Source organism: Leopardus geoffroyi, chromosome C2 (assembly GCF_018350155.1).
Source record: "Leopardus geoffroyi isolate Oge1 chromosome C2, O.geoffroyi_Oge1_pat1.0, whole genome shotgun sequence".
In the NCBI taxonomy this organism is placed as follows: domain Eukaryota; kingdom Metazoa; phylum Chordata; class Mammalia; order Carnivora; family Felidae; genus Leopardus; species Leopardus geoffroyi.
The window spans coordinates 61,375,782-61,397,484 of record NC_059333.1 but is presented as its reverse complement, the minus strand read 5'-3'; the positions used below and the strand labels follow the sequence as shown (position 1 = coordinate 61,397,484).

At 35.0% G+C, this 21,703-nt stretch overlaps 1 protein-coding gene across 31 annotated transcripts in view; it reads left to right on the top strand.

Moving 5' to 3' along the window:
• The window catches only part of ZBTB20 (zinc finger and BTB domain containing 20), a 770,914-nt gene that overhangs the window by 204,585 nt on the left and 544,626 nt on the right, over positions 1–21,703 (top strand). For all 31 annotated transcript variants that reach the window (XM_045436919.1, XM_045436927.1, XM_045436911.1 and 28 more), the window contains one exon: positions 2,474–2,519. The gene's annotated coding sequence lies outside the window, so the exon portion shown is untranslated. The remainder of the gene's footprint in view (positions 1–2,473; positions 2,520–21,703) is intronic.

Here is a 21,703-nt window from a genome sequence, read left to right as displayed (position 1 = left end):
GGTTAATATGCCTTCATAACTGGTCTCCTGTTATATAATTCTGTATTAACAAAAAATAGATCACGTAAGAAACAAAACTAAACACTTAATTTATTAGGGTATTTTATAAGTGATACACACTCATGTACTCATGACATTTCCTTGAATGTTACCTAAGTATCAGTTGTTGTTGTGCACTAATATGAAAGGAGATGTCTGATATATGCTTTCTTGTTTTAAAATGTACCATATCTGGGGCACCTTGGTGGCTCAGTCGGTTAAGCATCCGACTTCAGTTTAATCTCACAGGTTTGCGAGTTCAAGCCTCACATTGAGCTGTCTGCTGTCAGCACGGAGTCTGCCCCAGATCTTCTGTCTCCCTCTCTCTGCCCCTCCCCTACTCATTCTCTCCCTCTGTCTCTCTCTCTCTCTCTCTCTCTCTCTCTTTCTCTCAAAAATAAGCATTTAAAAAATAAAAAATAAAATGTACCATATCTGTTTAAATACAGATGTTTAAATACGTTAAACTGTATTGTGTTATATGAGCTATATGTACATATTTTTTATTTTGGTTTTTTGTTTGTTTTTAAGACTTTATTATTTAAGAACAGTGTTGGATTGACAGCAAAATTAATAGGAAGGTGTGTGAACATATTTTTTAGCACTTTTACATAGTTAGCTCTATGAGGGTAAGATATGTTCTGTTTTATCTGTTAGCATATCATAATGCCAAATACAACCCTTTGTGTGTACTAGATGCTCACTAAATATTGTTGACTTAGTGAATAAATTAGTCTCTAATAGGTTGAACAGATTTGCAGTCCTAAATTGTTCTTGCCATCATTTCACTCTGCATAATTAAAGAAGTTTAACTAAGATGATTAAAAATGTGTTATTGAATTACTGGTGTAGATTCTAAAGCATTGGGATGAAAGAGACCCTAGCCGTACCCCTCTGAGGAAGCAGTGAATGAGTTTCTCACTGTAGGTGTACTTTGTGGATTTTATGTGTGACTGAATTAATTTACTTCACTTATGAAGGTTAGATTTATGATTTCCATATGGCAGTCTGTAACTTTTTTCTTTTATTCCTACCCTACCAACTAATATTTTTTCCTATTATAAAACTAATGTTTACTGTATAGTTTAACTATATACAAAACTAAAAAAGCAAAAATTAAAATTACCCATAGTCTTATCATCCAGATATAATCACTCAATATTTTTGTGTGTTCTTTCTGTTTTTGTACTCATCTACACAATTGCAGTATGTCTATGCAACTGGTACCCTATATGCTTATATAATATTATAGTACCACAAGTTACCTTTTGGAGTGCTGCAAAATATTCCTTTACATGGATGTGCATGCTTTAATTATTTTTCCACTGTTGGACATTTAGTTTGCTTTTAGTTTTTTGCTATCATACAAATTTTCTTTTTTAGATTTATGGTTTCCAGTTATGTAAGATAGATTCCTAGTACTAAAAACAACTGAGTAAAAATTTTGATACACATTACCTAATCGTTTTCCAGAAAATTTATAGCAATTAACACTCCCATCAGAAGTGTATGAAGATGGTGTTTCATTGAGTCACCATCCAAATGGATTATTTCCTCTACATGCTTTTCAGCAAGGGTTAACTCAGTAGACCTACTGACTTGAATATGTTACCTTCATTCGCTATGTTCAGAAGTATATAAATTAAACACTTCAGTTTGCTTTCAGAAAGAATTATGAAATATTTTCAAGGGTCACAGTAGCTCAGAGGTTACGTGTTGCAATACAGTTTCCACCTACAAACAAATATGTTTCAGGTCTAGTTGTAAACTCTGCATACTTTGAGCCGGAAGAATTTCCGTTACCTTCTGTATTGATACCACATCACTGGCAATTTTCTTAAAGTGTGTTGGGTTGGGGCATTCTATCTGGTGTGACTTTAGTGTTCTCTCTTGTAGGTAAACAACACTCATTTCTATTGCTGTTATAACCTGAAGTTAATGAACATTCAAGGCTTACTTTTATTTATTTATTTATGCCTGTTTGTGGACTGCCCTATGAAAAGCACCTTTCTTCCTCACAAGTGTTCAATCCAAACTTAGTGCAGATGAATCTGAGTGGTTTCATTTTTAGAGAGTAGCGTCATATTTGTTTTAGGAAAGCAATGGTGTTGAAAGAATAAAAAAAATCATTTTTAAGTGTTTACCTTGTTCTCTAGTGAAAGCATTTTGTTTCAGGGGCCATGATGCGTCTTAGTCCCTTGCTGGTACTTGTTTTTGATAACACTGCTAAGGGACTCTTTGTGTGTGTTTATTCACACATATAAATTTGGGGTGATCTGAAATATCATCTGGGGAAAATATAGATATAAAATTACCCACCTCTTTAAGGACAGCAGTCTTTTCTACTTCTCTGCAGAGACTGCCTCAGCATAAATACTGGCTCCACTTAGAAAATTAATTTTTACTTATATGATATATTTCTTTTGCATTTCAGAGTGCCTGGTAGATTGCACGTCTGTCTGTGCCCCATAGCTGCACAGGTATGTATATGAATTACCAATAGTTATGTAAATCTACGTATGAACTTGCAAGTTATTACAATTTTGTATTTTAAAATTGCTTACAGATTTCATAATGTGAAAATGTTAATTTTTGAGTACTTATTAATATTGACAGCTTCAAAGGGGAGTGCATTTTATACATACCTTGCATTTCACTCTATTGTAAGAATCAAATAAACATTTCTAAGATTTGATGAGGCAGAATAATTTTAATTACAAAGCATTCATCTGGTGAAGAGATTAGAGAGTATTTTATGGAACTGTTCTATTAAAGCGACTGCTGATATGGGGTCAGAGACTATTGCAAAACCACTGTTTTTGACATTATTGTTTTATTTTCAAACTTTTTTTGTTGCTGTGAGTTTATTTTCTGTGGTGGTTGTTTTAGGTAAGGAGTGGTTGCAGATGTACTGTCTGCTGCACTGTCTCAAGCACTACAGGAATGGAAAAAAAAATGTTTGCACCTGTTTAAAATCTCAACTGTGCAGTGTTGTGGTTCCTGGGCAACAGGCAGGAATTCTCAAAAGCTTGGTTGCACCTGCTCAATTGTTTCTTGCAGCTGTGTCATATGAGTGAGTGCACAGAGAAGCTTGTTAGCAGTTTGCTCGTGCTGTTACGTATTTTGTGTACTCTGAGTGTGAAGGATTCCTACTTGATATAGACCTTGAACTATTACATTGGTTTATTATAAAACTCATTATTTTCTCGAAATCCTTCGTTCTGAGTCTCATTTTTTTTTTTTTTTAACTAGCTGTTGACTGCCCTAGATAATGTGCATGTTAACTTCTCTAAGGGATACCTGGGAAAGTCGATCTCTCTAGATTACTGGGTGGATAATGATTTTGGTCCTGGTAGAGACATTTTGTGTTTGGCTCAGTTTCACCATGTTGGCAACCCCACTATATGAGGCTGGATGTAGTTATTGATCCATTTAGCTGAACAGATTTGAAAGCATTTGGCTATTAGTGGACACATGGGGCATATTCAGAAAATTTAAGGGTATATTGTAAGATGATTTCTTGATTTGTGCATGTGTCTGTTGCAGTTGGGTGGAAGTGAGAGAGGAAAAAAAAGGTAAAACTTACTTTGTGGTAGTCCTAGAAAAGGGGCTAAAATCCAGGTGAGGATTTTAAGGCTGGAATATTAATATTTACTTTCATCAAATCATTGTCACCTGGTATTTTTTTCCCAAGTGTTGATGTTTTAGATGTCAATAGCTCTGTTTTCTGATAAATATCTAAATTTTTAGTGTAGAAAAGCTATGAGAAACTGTGTCTTATACTAATTAGGTGAAGCTCTTTAAATGCAGTATAAAAAGTGGCAACTTAATATAAAAAACGTCCTTAAGTAAATAATTTATTTGGTAGCCCCAAATTCCTGATATTGAAAACTTATTCAAATAATTTGCATTATTCTCCTTAAGAGTACTATATTTTAAAAAAGCCTAAGGAGTTTCCATTAGTATTTAGTAACAAAATCTTAGAACTTGTATATCTTTTCTTTTTATTGATCATTTAAGTTTTTTTTTTTAATCATCAACTTATAATACAATGTTTTATACATAGTAGGTGGTCATTAAGAAATGAGGGTATATGTGAATAAAACATGTCTGGAGTTGTATTAGAAACAGAGGAATAGAGAGTCTTAGAAATTTGTTACTTCTTATATATTCTGAATGGGTCTCTGGACTTCTAGTTCTCATATTGCTGATTAGACAGAGATGAGACTACTGATAAATTCTGTCCTTAAAATGAGAAATGAATATGTAAGAATTGATCCTCATTATAATTAAGAATTTACATAACACGATTTGCAATATATTTTTGCTGAGTATGAGAAAAGTATATTATACCTGTTTTTTTGCACAATGCTGAGGCATTCAATGACTAAGTTACTGGTAACTTTAGAAATACTTTGCAGCATAGGAATAAACAAATCTTCTGCGTTGTATGATCAATGCCATAGGTTCCCTGAATAATCACTTTCTCTTCATCTCTCCCTCTCTCTCTCTCTTTCTCTCTGTGTTTCTCTCTTTCATCACCGTCTCCCTCATTCCCAATCTCTACCTCACTGAAAACACAAAAGTAAAATGTATGTTAACTTTCTTCAGGTCAGATAAGATCAGATTATATTAAAAATCTGTAACTGTTTTTGCTAAACATTAAGTAATGGGTCCTATGTTTACTGTATACATGTTTATAATTATGGTTTCTGCTATTCACTAAATTCTAACTGTAAATAAGTAGAGATAAAGCCAAGTAGAGGTACAGTCAAAATGGGGTAGTTAAGACCTACTTGGATAAGCCCTTCTCGAGATCCATTTTGTGTGACATTCGGCAGTCACGTAACAATGGCAGAGGGTGCAGTAAGAGCCAATGTCTATCTAGTGCATCAAAACATTTTTTCTTTTTTTATGTTTCTCAATTTTTGGTGCCACTAATTAATGTTATTCATAGGTACTGTTAGGCTTGGAAGTACCTTTCCTCTGGGAACAGTTTTTCTTTCACCTTAGTTTACACCAGTTGGTGAGGGGCCAGTATCAAGGACATTCTTTTTTTTTTTTTCCTTGAAGCTTAGTGTGGTAGAATAAACTATATTCTTCTTTTAGTCTTAACATTAGAAATTAAGAGATGAGGTAAGAACATTGATTAGCTAGATTACTAAACTGGATAATGGTAGCTGTTTCACTGACTTGTACCAGGAATTATAGTATGGAATCCCCAGGAAGGAGAAATCACCAAGCGCCAGGATTCCTGGGCATAATTACAGATTTTTCTGTGATGTTAGAGTTAAAGAAATAAAGGAAGAAAATCAACATTTATTAAGAATGTCTAAATATAATTTCTTTTTCACCTTCCTTCCCTTCCACCCTCCCTTACTCATTTTCTTTCTTCTTTTTATTCTACACAGTAAATGGATGCCTACTATTTGTCAGACACAGTGCTAAGCTAAATGAATAAAGCAAAGTTCTTGTCCTCAGAGAGCATACAGACTAGTACAGGAAGCAAAGATATGTTTAGAACTCTTTTAGGTTTCATCACTTATCATGAGTATGGACCCAGTCAACATATCTAATATTTCTGTTCCTTTGTGACTTCTTTGGAAAATTGGAAAAATAATAGTGTCTACCTCATATAGTGTTGTGTCAAGTTAGATATCAGACAATACATGTAAAATTCTTAGTTTGATGATTTGCACATAGCAAATGCCCAATAAATCTTAACTATACTACTATTATTTCTATCACTATCACCACTACTATAACTTAGATACTGAAGAAAGACATCTAATTGCCTGAAAGCAGAGATCCTGGCCTGGTCATTGTCACATAGATTGTTTTAGAGGTTTTATCCAATTTTACCTCTGCTTCTTATACCTAAGAAGAGATTCTAAATGTCATACAGTGTTAGAACTTGAAGGGACCTTAATGGTCATCTGTGAAACATCTTTATTTTATCCATGGTGAGGAAAGAAGCTCAGAAAACATTCATGTACTTGTCAATGTTATACAGCCCAGTAGGTGAGAGATGTAAATTTGACTCTTGATTTTTGGTCTAGTGTGAGATACCTCATGTGGAATATCTTCTTACTAGTGATTTGAGAGCTTATTGTTTATCTCCAGGAAGTAAATGGACTAGGTCAAGTTGCAAGAATATTAACCATAAGAAAAGCTATCATAGTACTGAATCTAAAAGATCTGCAGGTATTTTTATAATGGTGTTAATTTTATCTAAGCTTATTAAAGCTTCTCAGTTTGTGTTTGTGAATAATTGATATCTTCTTAAAGAGGATAAATTGAGTCAAGTTTAGCAAGACATTTACTATCTTTGTGACTTCAGATACTTTAAAGGAGTCCCTGGATTGCAAATACCTTTTAGGATATCTGGATTCTAAATCTCTTGCCTGAATTTGAATTTAGGAGCTTTGGAGTCCAAATAGCCTGCATTGAAATCCTAGTCCAAAACCTCAGTAGCTGTGGGACCTGAGGAAGGTTACCTGACCTTACTAAACCTCATTTTTTGTCTAAAATATGGTGATAAGAATATCTACCTTTTCAATGATAGATGTGAGGATTAAAGTAGATTAGGTATACAGAATGCTTTATTTAGTGCGCAACATTCACTAGTATTCCCAGTGTTCCCTACATATTAATTTTCTTCTTTCTCCTCTTGTTAAAATATAAAAGTTGTTATGATGTGCTGTATAGGAATTGGGAGGAAGTGTAGGATTCACTCATCAAGAAAATTAATTCTGGCAAAGTTAAATCTTCAGTGATGGTAGTTGAGTATCTCAGTTCGCCATGGTTAGACTCACCATTTCTTTTTTTTTTTTTTAATTTTTTTTTCAACGTTTATTTATTTTTGGGACAGAGAGAGACAGAGCATGAACGGGGGAGGGGCAGAGAGAGAGGGAGACACAGAATCGGAAACAGGCTCCAGGCTCTGAGCCATCAGCCCAGAGCCTGACGCGGGGCTCGAACTCACGGACCGCGAGATCGTGACCTGGCTGAAGTCGGACGCTTAACCGACTGCGCCACCCAGGCTCCCCAGACTCACCATTTCTAACTATACATGCTACATGTCTGTAGAAGACTGGGGCTGTTTAAAGAAAAATTTAGGATGAGGATAATCCCATCCACTTCAATGTCTGTATTATGGAAATGTGCCTTTCAATGGAAGGTCTGTTGATACAACTCCAGGAAAACAATCTCTTGCAAACAGGGAAGAACCAGTCTTCCCCATTAAACCATGGACTCATATGCATCCTAGTGAACTGAACGTGGTTCTGTTGGGAAGGGTGTCACAATGTAAGCGGCCTCAGATGTAGGGAACATGGTTGGCAATGAGTAAATGGCTGTGTGAGGCTTTTATTTTTTTTTCCTTGAGAAGGAAATTAGTGTGGTAAAATATCCTGATACTCTCCTATGCAAACTCCCTCAGCAGTAGAAAAGTGGATTATGAATTTGTGTGTATGATTTTCCCTTACTTATCTTTAATAAAAACTAGATGATCTTAATTATGGTAAACCATCTTTTTTTCCTGTCATCCTATTTATATTGCAACAGTATCTGCCCGAACAACAATCAAAAAAGAAGGGGAAAAGCACTAGCTAATATATGGAATAGACCATTACTCAGCAGAGTTCATAAAGTTGTGTTGCCTGATGTCAAGTGTACAGTTTTGATCATGATGAGTCAAAGTAAACATTGATGATTAATGAAATTTTTAATTAGTTAGGCATTAGTTTGCTAGGGCAGCTTAAACAAGAGAAATCCATATTCTCCCAGTCCAGAAGTTTGAAATCAGTGTTTTGGTAGGGTCAGTTCCTTCTGAGGGCTGTGAGGGAAGCATCTCGTCCAGGTCTTTATCTTAATGGATGTATAGATGGCCATCTTCTCCCCGTGTCTTTTCACATAATCGTCTCTCCATGCTGATCTATGTATCCAAATTTCCCTTTTTTTATAAAGATGCTATTCATATTGATTAGGACCCCCTCTATCTTATTTTAGTTTGATTACCTGTTTTGTTTTGTTTTGTTTTGTTTTGTTTTGTTTTGTTAGAGGAGAGGGCTCAATTTAACTCATAACAGTCGGGTTAATAGTTAACATTTATGGAGTGACTTTTGTATTTCAGATGTGTTATATCTATTATTGATAGTCCTTACAACAATCTATTAGGTGATGTTACTTTTTCCATTTATAGGTGAGAAAGCTTAAACTTGGAGAGAATAAGCAATATGTCCAAGATCACACAGCTAGTACATGTCAAATTGCTAGTATTTGAACCCACATAATTCCAGGCTGCATTTTGAATGGATGAGCTTCATAACAACTCAGTCACAAGCCCCCAGAATACTTCGAGGAAGTTCTTCCTTTTTTTTTTTTTTTTTTTTTTGTCATTATTAGGGCTTGTGCCAAAGGACATTTTATCCCTCGAAAATGGTGCATTGTGCTATTATTGCTAAATGCCCAGCACTGACTGCCTACCTCTTCACTCCTGATGTTTTTTTGCTGATAATTGTCTTTGAAGTCTTAGTGTTTTAGCTCTTCCACACCTGATGAAGCCTTTGGACAGGATGGATTCTGAACATAGACTGCATGGATTGATTCTGGCCCCAGTTTGTGTGGATGGCATTGAGAGCCAAGTCATGCCCAGGGTCTGCTACTCAGCACATGTGCACACTGCTCCGCTTTCTGTGCATTCTCCCTTATGTTTGATTTTTGATTTTGTTTTACTCTTAACAGGTAGTTTGTGATTTTTTTCCCCCTTTTTACAGTTCCTGCCACGAGTGAAAAACATTGAAAGGGATGAGGTGTGAAGAATGATAGTGTAGGAAATATCTCTGCTTACGGGAAAGCTAGTGCTTCTGTAGGTGTTTACTATAAACTGGCTGCAGCCTTGTTGCTTATGCAAACTACCAGAGCAAGGGGCATTGTGTACCTTATTTGAGTTTCGTATCTTACCCATGGAACAGTTTGTTTCTCACTTTGAGGTTTTAAAGCAGAACTTGCTCATGACCTAATTTCACTAATAATTCTCTTAAGTAACCCTTGTACTCATTTATAAGATTTTTTTCCACCCACTGTCTGTCTACCCTGGTTTAAAAATTTTATATATGTACTTTTAAAAAATTGATTAGCTGGAGAGCTGCCCATTCCTCTGTGCTGTATAATAAGGATTTAAAATTGCACACTGAATTCTGTATAGTGTAATTAAAACTGACCCACATTTGGACCTGAGTACACCAGGACTTAGCCAAACTTGCCATGAGCTGAGTTCTGGTGGCAGATGGGAACTAATGAGGACACACTCCACTCCAGAATTTCCCAGCTGCTTGGCCCCTTTTTGTACAAACAAGGTTTGGAGCGAAGTCCGGATCCCAAGAGCATGTTCTGTAAATGTGCTGTACCCAATGATTTGGGAAATGTTCTCACAAAACCAGGCTGTTTCAAGGTATCCTTAAGACCTCAGCTACTGTCAGATTTTAAACATGAAAATTAGAAGGGGTCTTTTGTGCTCTCTCCAACCAATTTCTAATTTTAAAGTGAATTAAAATCACATTCCCTGTGCCCCCACCCGTCTTTTTTCCTGTGCCTCAGGGTAGAACGATCACTCATATCCGAACCTGGAGATATTTGCAGGTGGTTGTCTCAGGACAGACTAGGTCTCCTTGCAACCTATGGATCTCTTCAACTGGTTTGATGTCCTGGGACTATTCAGGCAGATGTAATTGAATCAGTTTGAAGCAGCTGTAGCTGGCATGTGGTCTCTCAGATTGCTAGCACCTGCTTGTTTTTTTGCAACTCACTAGAGTGAGAGAAGTGCCAAAACCAGCATTGGTCTTGGAGCAGATAAAGCACTTCAGACCCTATATTCCATTCTCTTTCCAATCTAGCCACATCATCATTGGTGCCTGAATTAATAAAGCCCCCTTTTCATGATTATGTCTGAAGTATACTTTTCCTTCTCATTCTTCTCAGCATCGGGATCCTGACAGTACTGACCATGCTAGTCCAAAAAAAAAAAAAAAAAAAAAAAAAGAAAAGGGGGAGTATAATGGTGATCAGGTGGCTTTGGGGCCCTCTTATCATTAGACAACTGGGTAGCCTGTGGTTTGCAGAATCATTTAAATGAACGCACCAAATTCATTTGCTGTTCCAGCACAGTCTTATTGGCACAGAGAATGAGCAGTTAATGTATAACAAACTGTGAGCTGTTATGGAATATGATAAATACATTTGCTTAGCAGGGGGGAAATGTAAAATGGAACTATTTCTCTAATGTAACTCCAATCGACATGGATTTCTTCAACACTTATTATGTGCAAGAAGGGCAGCCTACTAAAAACGGGAAAAAAATTTTAGGACATACTAAATATACAAAATATATTTTCAAAGATACAGATTTGGAATTTTTATAAAAGGTTTAAATCCATTTAAAAATGTGTATTTACTTTATCTTCTCTTCATCCCACTATATTATTTGATATGCATATATTTAACCCTTAAATGTTACCAATTTCCTAGTGTTTCATTTCAACCTGGAGATGACAAAGACAATGTATTTAAAGTTTATAGTTCATGTTACAGAGTCCTTTTAACATGGTTTTGACATTGATGATCTTTTGGGAGAAACCAAGAGACAAATTGAGTTTATGAATAATAGTAATAGTGAATTATGAAAAAAAAGAAATTTCATTATCATCAGCAGATGCCTACTTTGCAAGGCCGGCCTAGACACTATGGACAAAAAGAGTTATAGATGGTCCTTGACTGTAGGAATCTTCCGGTATTCTTGAAGAGACATGATATAAATTTAAAAATAAAAGAAAATAAATCACCCTCAGTATTAAATTCATGCTTTAGACCTGGATTTGGTGTGGTGTCAAATGAATGCTGTAAAAGTGAAAATATCAGCACTCCTGTCAAATAAATGCCCTGGATCTAATGTCCTCCTATTTCCCTTCGGTGCCCATGAAGGACATCACCACAATCTGTCATGGTTCTCTCTGCCATTAACCCAGAACTTGATCTAAGACTCCTCCTGAAGTCAACACTTAGGCGACCATTACCGACTAATGGAAGTTGGATGTAAGATGAAACCAATTTGCCATTGCTGAAAAAGTCATTAAGTACTAAAGATATTCCATGGAGATGAGAGCTCAGTGAGCTGCAAGTAAGAAGTGAGACTTTGAACTAGGCCTTGAAATAACATGAAACATAAGACGTAAGTAACTTGAAAAGAGAAAGGAGATCGTTTTCAGGCTGAGGAGTTCTATGAACAAATGAGTTAAGTATGGAATTGTGTGAATAATCAAGGATAATGAATGGTCCTCAGTTGTAAATATAGAGGTGGTTATGTAATTATTAGTTGAAAGTTTTTCTCCTCTGATAGACTATAAATTCCATGAAGTATTATATTATTATTTATTATACAATACCTTGTCAGAGAGAACTTCATTGACTTCTCCTATCTAAATTAGGCTCTCCTATGTTTCTGTAATTTCTTATTTTTGTCCTTCATGGTACAAAACAGTTTGGGGAGCATCTTCTCACTGCCAGTAATCTATATTTAAAAATTGAGGGTGATTCAAAGAGGATTTTGTCCTCTATAAAGGTAAGTAACAACAATATTTTTTAAAAAACTGATTTTTACTTTTGTAAATATTACGGCACTCTCAACACTAATTTTGGGGGATTTTTATTTTAACCATAGTATTTAAGGATTTTAGTACATTTTTCTCGTTTCAGGGAACAAAGACACAATACATTATGGTGGAAGGAGTGTGAGGTTTACAAATAGAAGATCTGGATTTAAGTTTCTGCATTCCATATTATTGGTTATGAGAAATTGGGCAGGCCCCCGTGTGCTTTTAGGCTCAGTTTGCTCATCTGTATATTAGAGATGACAGTACACCAAAGACTGAAAATACAATTAGCCCTTCTCCTTCTTCTTCTTTTCCTCCTCCTTTTCTTTCTTTTCCTTTATCCTCATTATCATAATATTACCCTGAAACCATGTACTAAAATGTTTAACGTGGTCTACTATATAGATCCTTCTTCCCCTACCATTTTTATTATTTGCTCTAATAAAACCAAGAATTTAAGAAACACTCCATAACCTAGTCCTTACTAATATTTATAATTGAATCATTTGCTCCTCCATAACTTAATAGCTCCTCAATTCTCTTTCATTTGAAATATAACTATTTAATATTAATAATTTATATATTTAGAGCAACTGTTTTATATGGATCCATTTATTTTTTAATTTTTTATATTGATCCATTTTAAACATTGCCTTTATGTGTTTGATTCATCCATTCATTCATTCATTGGAAATTGTTCTAGCTATTGACATAACTATATTCACTTTTGTGGGAAATCAAATTGCTATGTCCTGGATTAGGAGATTATAGGGAACGCTGCTTTCTGGCCTTGCTGAAAACTGTGGGTTGTGCTTCGCTTATCTAGTTAATGTATATCTAGGGGGCACTCACTTCACTTATCTAGTTAATGTACATCTAGGGGTTCGGTCCTGCCTATACTCATAAATTCCTTAGACCATGTTATCGCATGGAATATTTTACCCTGTCTTAACTTGTTTTTCTGCACGTTTTCAGTATGTTCTTACTGGCACGTAGCCCACTGATGTATTGCACATTGTTTCCCTGAATGCATGCTCAGTAAATACGGGAGTTTGAGCACAGCTCAGGGAGATTTCCCTTAGCCTCCCTCTCTCCTCTCTTGACTTGCATGGAGTCTTGAGTAATGCTTTCTGCCGTCCTCGGCTTTGCTGGACAAAGCCGAAAGCCGAACCCACAACTTTCCACCTGATTATAATAAATACCTTAATCTGCTACATCTTGCTGAGCTAATACAGTGTTCAGAGACCAAGTCTCCGAAAACAATTTGAATATAAATGAACTCATCTCTGAGTTTTAAGAACCATTTTTTCCCACCTTTAGAATATTTGATGACTAGAAGATTGATCAGAAGGTTGGCTAACTAAAATGTACTAACTACAGAAACAATTTCATTTACTAATAGTCAATGATTACTGCATATCTCTTGGGTTAAAAAAAAAGAGACAAAAATAATAATTGATACTTGCTGCTTCCTAGAAGGATAATTCCTTCAATATTTCCTGATTTGAACATGCAACATTTAATGATGGATATCTGCATGTAGCATTCTTATGATTTTGAGGGTCTTTAAGGGAATTTTTGAAAATAATTTCTAATGTTTTAAATATATGCATTTCTGTATATTTCGGGTAAAATGTATGAATAAATCTTTTATTTCTCAAAATACATTTTCTTTAAAGTATTTGAAACTTTCACACTATTTACTATTCTCATTTTTTTGTTAAGAAGATAAAAATAGGATTGTACTATAGTACATAACTTTTTAAAGATAAAAAATGTAAGTTTTGAATTTTGAGATTTAAGCAAGTATAGAAACATAATGGTATTTACAGAAAAAATTGGTGAGTTGAAAATTACCTAAACATGTTGCTTTTATGATGTCTTAAATTTATATAGCAAATGGGATAGGTGAGTCCAGAACTATTTTTAAAAAATGATTAATTTTGGATATTAGGAGACAAACATAATTTTTAATAATGCTGGTCTGATGCCTCAAGCAAAGCGATACATACTTATTAGTGTCTTTGCCAATGTCAGGATAGGATAAACCCTAGGCCAAAAGAAATTGATTTTTTCTCTTGTATATTTGTCACTTGATGTCATACTTAAATTTCCATTGATCAGAAATGGGTATATTTATTTTTCTGAATCCAGTTCTTCAACAGCATAAATAATTTTTAATTTGTTAGCTGATTTAAATTATGTTTACTTAAATGATTTTAAGAATATTTGTTCTATTGATCATGCAGCATCATAAAATATTTATTATTTATTCATGTCAATATTTCACTTAGGATTCTAAAAAATATAAATCTCATAATTTTATTTTTAAATATCTTTTTATTTATTATCTCATAATTTTATTTTTAAAAAATTTTTAATGTTTATTTATTTTTGAGAGAGAGAGAGAGAGCAGGAGAGGGGCAGAGAGAGAGGCAGGGAGACACAGAATCTGAAGCAGGCTCCAGGCTCTGAGCTGTCAGCACAGAGCCCAATGTGGGGCTCGAACTCATGAATCATGAGATCATGACCCAAGCTGAAGTCAGATGCTTAAACCAACTGAGCCATCCAGGCACCCCTATCTCATCATTTTCTTAAGAAAAAATGACCAGCACCTGTTTAAGACCAGTCTTTGGCTTTCTTGTAAGTATAGGATTAGAAGAGCTTACACTACTTTGGGATAGCATCTTTCCATAGGATTTAAGGGGTAACAACTCTAAATAGTGGGCAGTATATTCCTCTTAAAGTTGAGTTACGACTACTAGCAACCATCACCCCAACCTCCCAGTAAGTTTCTCTTTGATCTTTCCTCATACTTCTATGCCCTTATCAGTTGGAGACTTTGAGGTCACCATTTACTCTCATGAAACTGCTGTGTCAGCTTCTACTTTTATGGAGTACAGAGAGAGTGTATTACTTTCTTAGGATGACTGGACTGTAACAAATTGCCACAAACTGGATGGCTTAAAGCAAATTTATTCTCTCATAGTTCTGGAGGCCAGAAGTCCAAAAGCAAGGTCCAGCATGGCCACATCCCTTTGAAGGCTCTATGTAAGAGTCTGTCTGGCCTCTTACAGCTTCTAGTGGCCCCAGGTATCCCTTGGCTTTGGCAGCATGAGCTCAGACTCTGCCTCCATCTTCATATGGCCTTTTCCTCTTTCTGTCTCTCTGTTCTCTCCTCTTCTTATAAAGACACCAGTCATTGGATTTAAGGCTCACCTTAAATCCAAGATGATTTCATCTATTGATGCTTAACTAATTACATCTGCAAAGACCTCATTTCCTAGTAATAATCATATTATGAGGTCCCAGGTAGACATGAGATTGTGAGGGACAGTATTCAACCTACTATAGAGAGTAACTTTATTTTTCTATAGTAAATATCTGTGGAAGGCTTATTTACATTTCACATATTGATCCTTTCTCCACTTTGCAGTTGACAAAATTTATCTGCTCAGAATTTATAGAATACTTGTTGCCTTAGCTCTTTGGTGTTTTTATGGATTTAATTGAATCATGAGTCATTCTCCTGCATATTCTTTTAAACTACTGAAACTTCTCTTTGTTATAAACGTTAAACTTGAGGCATAGACTCGGTAATTCATAGGGTTACAGTTACTCCACAGATGCAGTGCAAAATTAAAAACTGACTTGGGTATTATTCAGCTTTTTTGTGAATCCATGTGTGTTGAGATACCAAATATCTCATAAAGTACAACTTTAAAATAGTTTTATTCATAACCTGAATCATTTTTTCATGATCGTCTCCAGATTCTGTAAACCAGGTATGCAACTGAAATTTAGTGTTGTAGGGTGACAAAGTCATTATGCTAGATTTTAGCTGTTGAAACCATGAACTAGCTATACTAATCTCTCTCTGTATTTAGCATAGGCAAGGTCTTTATTAGAGAATCATCCATTTGGCTATCTATAAAAATATATAGCCATTAAGTATACTCATAACTGGAAGTCGTGAGTTTCCAGGACCAGATTGAAAACGCAGGGCTCAGCTCAGAAAGGTCAGTTTTGAACTCTGTGTAGCCAGTTAGTGACTGAGACAGAATTTAAGCTCAGCTCTGCCCACCTGAAACATTTGCATTCTTTGTACTTCTTCCAAGTCGATTCTCAAGTTCTGGACGGTGTTTTTTGTTTCTCATAAGGAGTAGACTACTATTAAGATGAGGGCCAACAGAGGTAGCAAAGTAGAGCAAATCCTAAAAGAAATGGAATAGAAGTGAAAGCATTTGTTGGTCCTTTCCACCTCATGATTATGGTCTGTTACAAGTGTGTTTTCTTTAAGAATACTCAATAAATCAACAATTTGAATTTTAAAAATAGATAATTAGTAGAGTGGTTATATGAATTATGACCAGTCTTATCTACTGAACAATTCTATTAAGTTACAGCTTTTATGGTGCACTTGTGTTCTGGTTAACACATAATACTATGCTAATAGGACATAAAAATTTAGAGGTATTAGACTTCCTTTCCAGCAAAAAAATCAGGATAAAATAAGAGGTGAAAATGAAAATTAAATATTTTCTGAAATAGTAATGTAGTTAAATTTGAAAATGTGATTTTGATTTACAAAACTGTGATTAGCACCCAAACTACATTAATTGAATTAACCTATTCTTTTTTTATGTTTCTTTATTTATTTTGAGAGAGAGGGAAAGAGAGAGAGAGAGAGAGAGAGAGAGAGAGCAAGGAAGGGACAGAGAGAATCCCAAGCAGGCTCCATGCTCAGTATGGGAGCCCAGAGCCAGACTCGAGGCTCAATCCCACAACCCTGAGGTCATGACCTGAGTCAAAATCAAGAGTTGGATACTTAACCAACTGAGCCACCCAGGTGCTCCCGAATTAACCTATTCTAATTTGGCTTCTTCTTGTTGCTAGAAGAACCAAAGAGAGCAAAGTATCCTTCTACCAAATTGCAGATTTCTCTCTGGTATGGATCACTCTCTTAATACAATAGGGAAAGTCAGACCTAGTCACAGACACTGGAAATAGAGATCTAAACAAGAAGACCCTGGGGCTCAGTTGGTTGAGCATCAGACTCTTGATTTTGGCTAAGGCTATGATCTCACGGTTAGTGAAATTGAGCCTGGGGTTGGGCTCTGTGCACTCACAGTGCAGAGCCTGCTTGAGATTATCTCTCTCCCTCTCTTTCTGTCCCTCCTTCACTGGTGCATGCTGTCTCTCTCACAATAAACAAACAAACAAATAAACAAACAAACATTTTAAACAAGAAGACCCTGATCCTGTACCTCATGGAGTTAATACAGCGGTGGGGTGGTAGTGTGTGTGTATGTGCAGAGACCATAAGCAGTTTCAAGTTCACAAATACATAAATATGTTTAGAAAGTGGTGTGTGCTATTCAAGAAGTACAACAACAAAAAATAAGATGAAGAATGGCTGGGGGCACGGGGAATGATCATGAGTGGACTTTCTGAGGAAATAATACCAGAACTAAATTAATGCTGAATAATATGAAGGATCCAGTCAAGGGAACATCTGGAGTACGAGAAATTTGATCTCCGTATTCTTACAGGTTACTCAGAATTGTGCTCCCAACGTGTATATGTATTAGAGTTGAGGAGCAAGGAGCTGTCTGTTAGCTATTAACGATGTATAATTAAGAGGTATGCTTCAGGTCAACCAATTGATTTTCCTCTTTATCCTGATAGTAAACACAGCAATAGTAAGCACTCAGAAATGGACTAAAAATGCTCAACTGTATCTCCTTAAAGTTTAACAAACCTGCTGTGTGTGAAAAACAAAGTTGGTTTGGCCACAGAGGGACTGGATTCATTGCTACTCTTAGCTTTCCTTTTGAGTTCCATTGCATGCTCTGGTAACAGGAATCAGTAAAGGAGGCACAGGGTTTCTTGAACCATCATGTATCCTTTTGGCGAATCATTTTTCCTAGGAGTAACATCACCCCCTTATCTCTTTTTCTGTGTATCCAGGCCATAAGCGAAAGTGGACGGTCAAACTGAGTATCTTTAGATTTAATTTTTTTTTTTTAAGTATTACTCTCATAGCAGGCCAAGATTTAGCACAGAACTTTTCAAGAATATGTAGTTATCTTTCCATTTCAGGTGAGTACAGGAAATCTGTTCTTTTCATCTTTACTTTCATTCCAAAGTAGAAATTTCTCCAAATGCTTCATTCAAAATTAAATTGTTTATCTCTAACTAGACAAGGACGTGTAGTGGTAAATTATTGAAATTGATGAGATTTGATTGAATTTTCCTGAGTTTAATGTGTCTAATCAACATTACACTCACAGCATTATTATTTTCCCATTGCTTGCTGCTGTAACAGATGACAGCATTACCATGACCCAGGCTGATACTATATGAAAAAATGCACAAGGAAGTAGACAGTCTACTGTGGGCATTTGAAAAATGGAGCCAAATAGCATTTTCAGAAATGATTAAGTTTTTAGATGAGAGGGCTTAATTTTTTTTTTTTCACCAGAGAAACTAAAAAATCTCTTAATACAATTTTTGATAGGCTTTACCTCCATTCCAATTTGTAAACGAAACTATGATGTGATTGATAACACAACATTGTTATCAGTGATACCATTGAATGAATCATGGTGCTGTTCTTATCACAATCATGGCAACCAGAAATGGAGGAAAGAACTACTTTCTCGGAAAAAAAACACAGTACAAAGTCTTCACTATGTAACTTAAATGAGCTAATATTTGTCATCCAAACCATGACTGAGAAATTTTGCTTTTAAAAACAACTATCCAAGTGACCAGAATGTTAAGTCATAATGGAAGAAGGTCATTATCATACTGCAGCTTCAGGTACTACAAATTAAAAAGATACAGAGCACTTCTTATAATTTGCAATCATGCACTAAAATGTTATAGAATATCACATACTCTTAAAGAGTGTGTATGGCAATATATGCCTGAAATTATAAACCATTTTGACATTTTGTTCTACTCAAGTTGTGTATTTGAGAGCATATATCAATGACAAATTCAAGAAAACAGCTGGGCCAAGGTTAGAAGTTGGCAGTAAAGCATATAAGAAATACATTCCTGATCAGTTTTGTTTGGCATATTTCAACACCTGAGACCTGTTGAGACCCAGAAGCACTACTTGTACAGTGAGTATATTTAGTTTATTCAGCCTGTCAAAATTTTCAGCAATATACATCATTTTCTGTCATCATAAAGACATGAATACAGTTTGTCTACAAAGTACCAAATAGAGATTTGTTCATTGTAGTAGCTATCGATGCTCAAAGTAGATACTGAAATCTCAAATGTATTTATCCACTATTCTGTACTGGATTCTTAAGACGTAAAAACATAAACTGTAGAATTATAAGATAATTTACATATCATCTTTCTAATGTAATTCAGTTATTTTATAGATGGGGAAATGGAAACAGCGAATAGGTCTAGACAAGTACAGAGTGAGGGATGAGCAATGCAGTACTCTTTTTCCTTGTACTCTATAACACCAAACAATCATTTTTGCTATTTTTATCTTAAAAAATGCATGCAAATGGTAAAAAATTTTTGAAAATAAAGTGGTACACAAGGATATAAAATGAAAAGTATTTCTTCCTCAACTTACAGTGCTATTCCCAGAGTTAAACAGGTCCAAGTATATTTATGTACAGAAATGTACCAACATACCTTCATTTTAAAAATAGAGAGGGAAAAACAAATAAATAAAAATACAGAGAAAATCATATCATTCCAGTTTCCCATGTATTTTCTTTGTTTTCTTAATACCATATCTCAGAGATTTTATAGTATTTATACTATAGTATATTATGCTATATCATCTTTTTTAATTGCTACCTAATATTTTCTTTTATAGATTTAACAAAATGTACTTAACTAGTGCCTAACTTATGGATCTTCAGTTATTTCCAATTTCTTTTCTATTCAAAAATATTACAATAAACAGCCTTCTACATGTATCTTGTACTCATTTTAATATACATAATATAATCTCCTAGAATATTTGCATAATTAAAATGTTTATGGCTATTAAGAATTTTTCCTCATGAACATTGGTTTTTTTTTTGAATTTATTAATTTGAGAGAGAGAGAGAGAGAGAGAGACTGTGCATGCAAGTGAGGAAGGGGCAGAGAGAGAGGGAGAGAGAGAGACTCCTAAGTAGACTCTGTCCTGTTAGCACAGAGCTCGATGTGGGGCTTGAAGCCATGAACTGTGAGATCATGACCTGAGCTGAAATCAAGAGTCGGACAGCTTAATTGACTGAGGCACCCAAGTGCCCCCCTTATAAACATTGCTCTAATATATACTTGTAACAGCAGTGTATGAGAATTCCTGCTTTTCCACAACCTCACCAAAACTGAGTTTGAACAACTTTTTTCCAATCTGAAAAGTGAAAATGGTATTTTATCATTATTTTGATTTGCCCTTTTAATTTGAGTTAGATTTTAAAACATTTAAAGTGTTTACTAGTGTTTGTATTTCTTTTTCTGTAAATTGGTATTAATTTTTTTTTTTTTTTTACTTTTTCTGTAGAGGTTTTTATAAAATCTTTTATTGATGTGTATAACCGGTATTTATATCACAGAAAGTAACACTTTCTGTAAGGGGTGTTTAAAATATTTTTGTTTTGGGGGCACCTGGGTGGCTCAATTGGTTAAGCTTCTGACTCTTCATTTCTGCTCAGGTCATGATCTCACGGTTCACAGGTTCCAGCTCCCCATTGGGGCTATCAGTGAGGGCCCACTTGGGATTCTCTCTCCCCTGCTCTCTGCCCCTCCCCCACTCATTCTCCCACGCACGTTCTCTCTCCCTCTCAAAATAAATAAACTTTAAAAAAATAATAAAAATTAAAATATAACATTTTTTAGTTTTTAATTTGCTGTTTGACTTTTACTATAGACTTTTTCTGTGGCTAGATTTATCAGTCAGTTCCTTTATGGTATAGAAAACTCCTATCAAAAAATTATCCATATTTTTTTCTATACCTTGGTGATTTAGTCTCTTTCAATATTTACATCTTTAATTCAACAAAAATTTATTTTTGTGCATTATATGTTTTAAAAATATTAACACTTATTTTGGGGCATGAAAATACATTTTTATTTCATTATTTGAAATAAAAGAGTCACTTTTTTGTCCCCTGAACTTTTTATAGGAAGTCACTAAAGCACTAAGGCAGAAAAAAAAAGTCCTAGAATAAGAACTAAAATGTCAAAATGGCATATTTTTCTTTTATTTATCAATCACTGATGTCTATTGTTTATGACATAGGAAAATCCCGAGAAACTTTTTTACTTGTGAGAATAAATTATTGTATTTTGATAATTCCAGCAATGATTAAATCAGTGAAAGCATCATAGAATAAATCAAACCCCTAGCGAGATACTTTTAACAGTAATTCCAGTTCATATGGTAATGTTAATTTTACTTACTTAAGAGAAGCACTTACTTATCAGTAAGACCTTATAACTGTACAAATAAAATCAAAATATGAACGTTGTAATTTAAGCAAGATGCAATAGCCAGGTGATAAATAGACATATCTGTACCTTGAAAAGTTCCCTTCCAGTCACCTTCATTACCGAAGGGCATTTACTTTGTTTGCTTTTCTAAAGCTTAAAAAGCAGCTCAAAGACTAGAAGGGGTCTGATGGCTTTCATTTTTGAAAGTTTGTAAGTAAGTAAAGTAAATAATTAAGCTAGAAGAGTGGACTATTTAGCAATAAAAGAATATTATTCAATTTAACAGCTATTCTATTCATGACTGGAATTGACAAGGAGAGACCTAAGGACAGGTGAGATGTGAAATCTAAGTGAGGGAGAGGAATCAAGAAATGTAATTTAACTTTTTTCTACCCTTTATTTTTAAATTTTTTTTTCAACATTTCTTTATTTTTGGGACAGAGAGAGACAGAGCATGAACAGGGGAGGGGCAGAGAGAGAGAGGGAGACACAGAATCGGAAACAGGCTCCAGGCTCTGAGCCATCAGCCCAGAGCCTGACGCGGGGCTCGA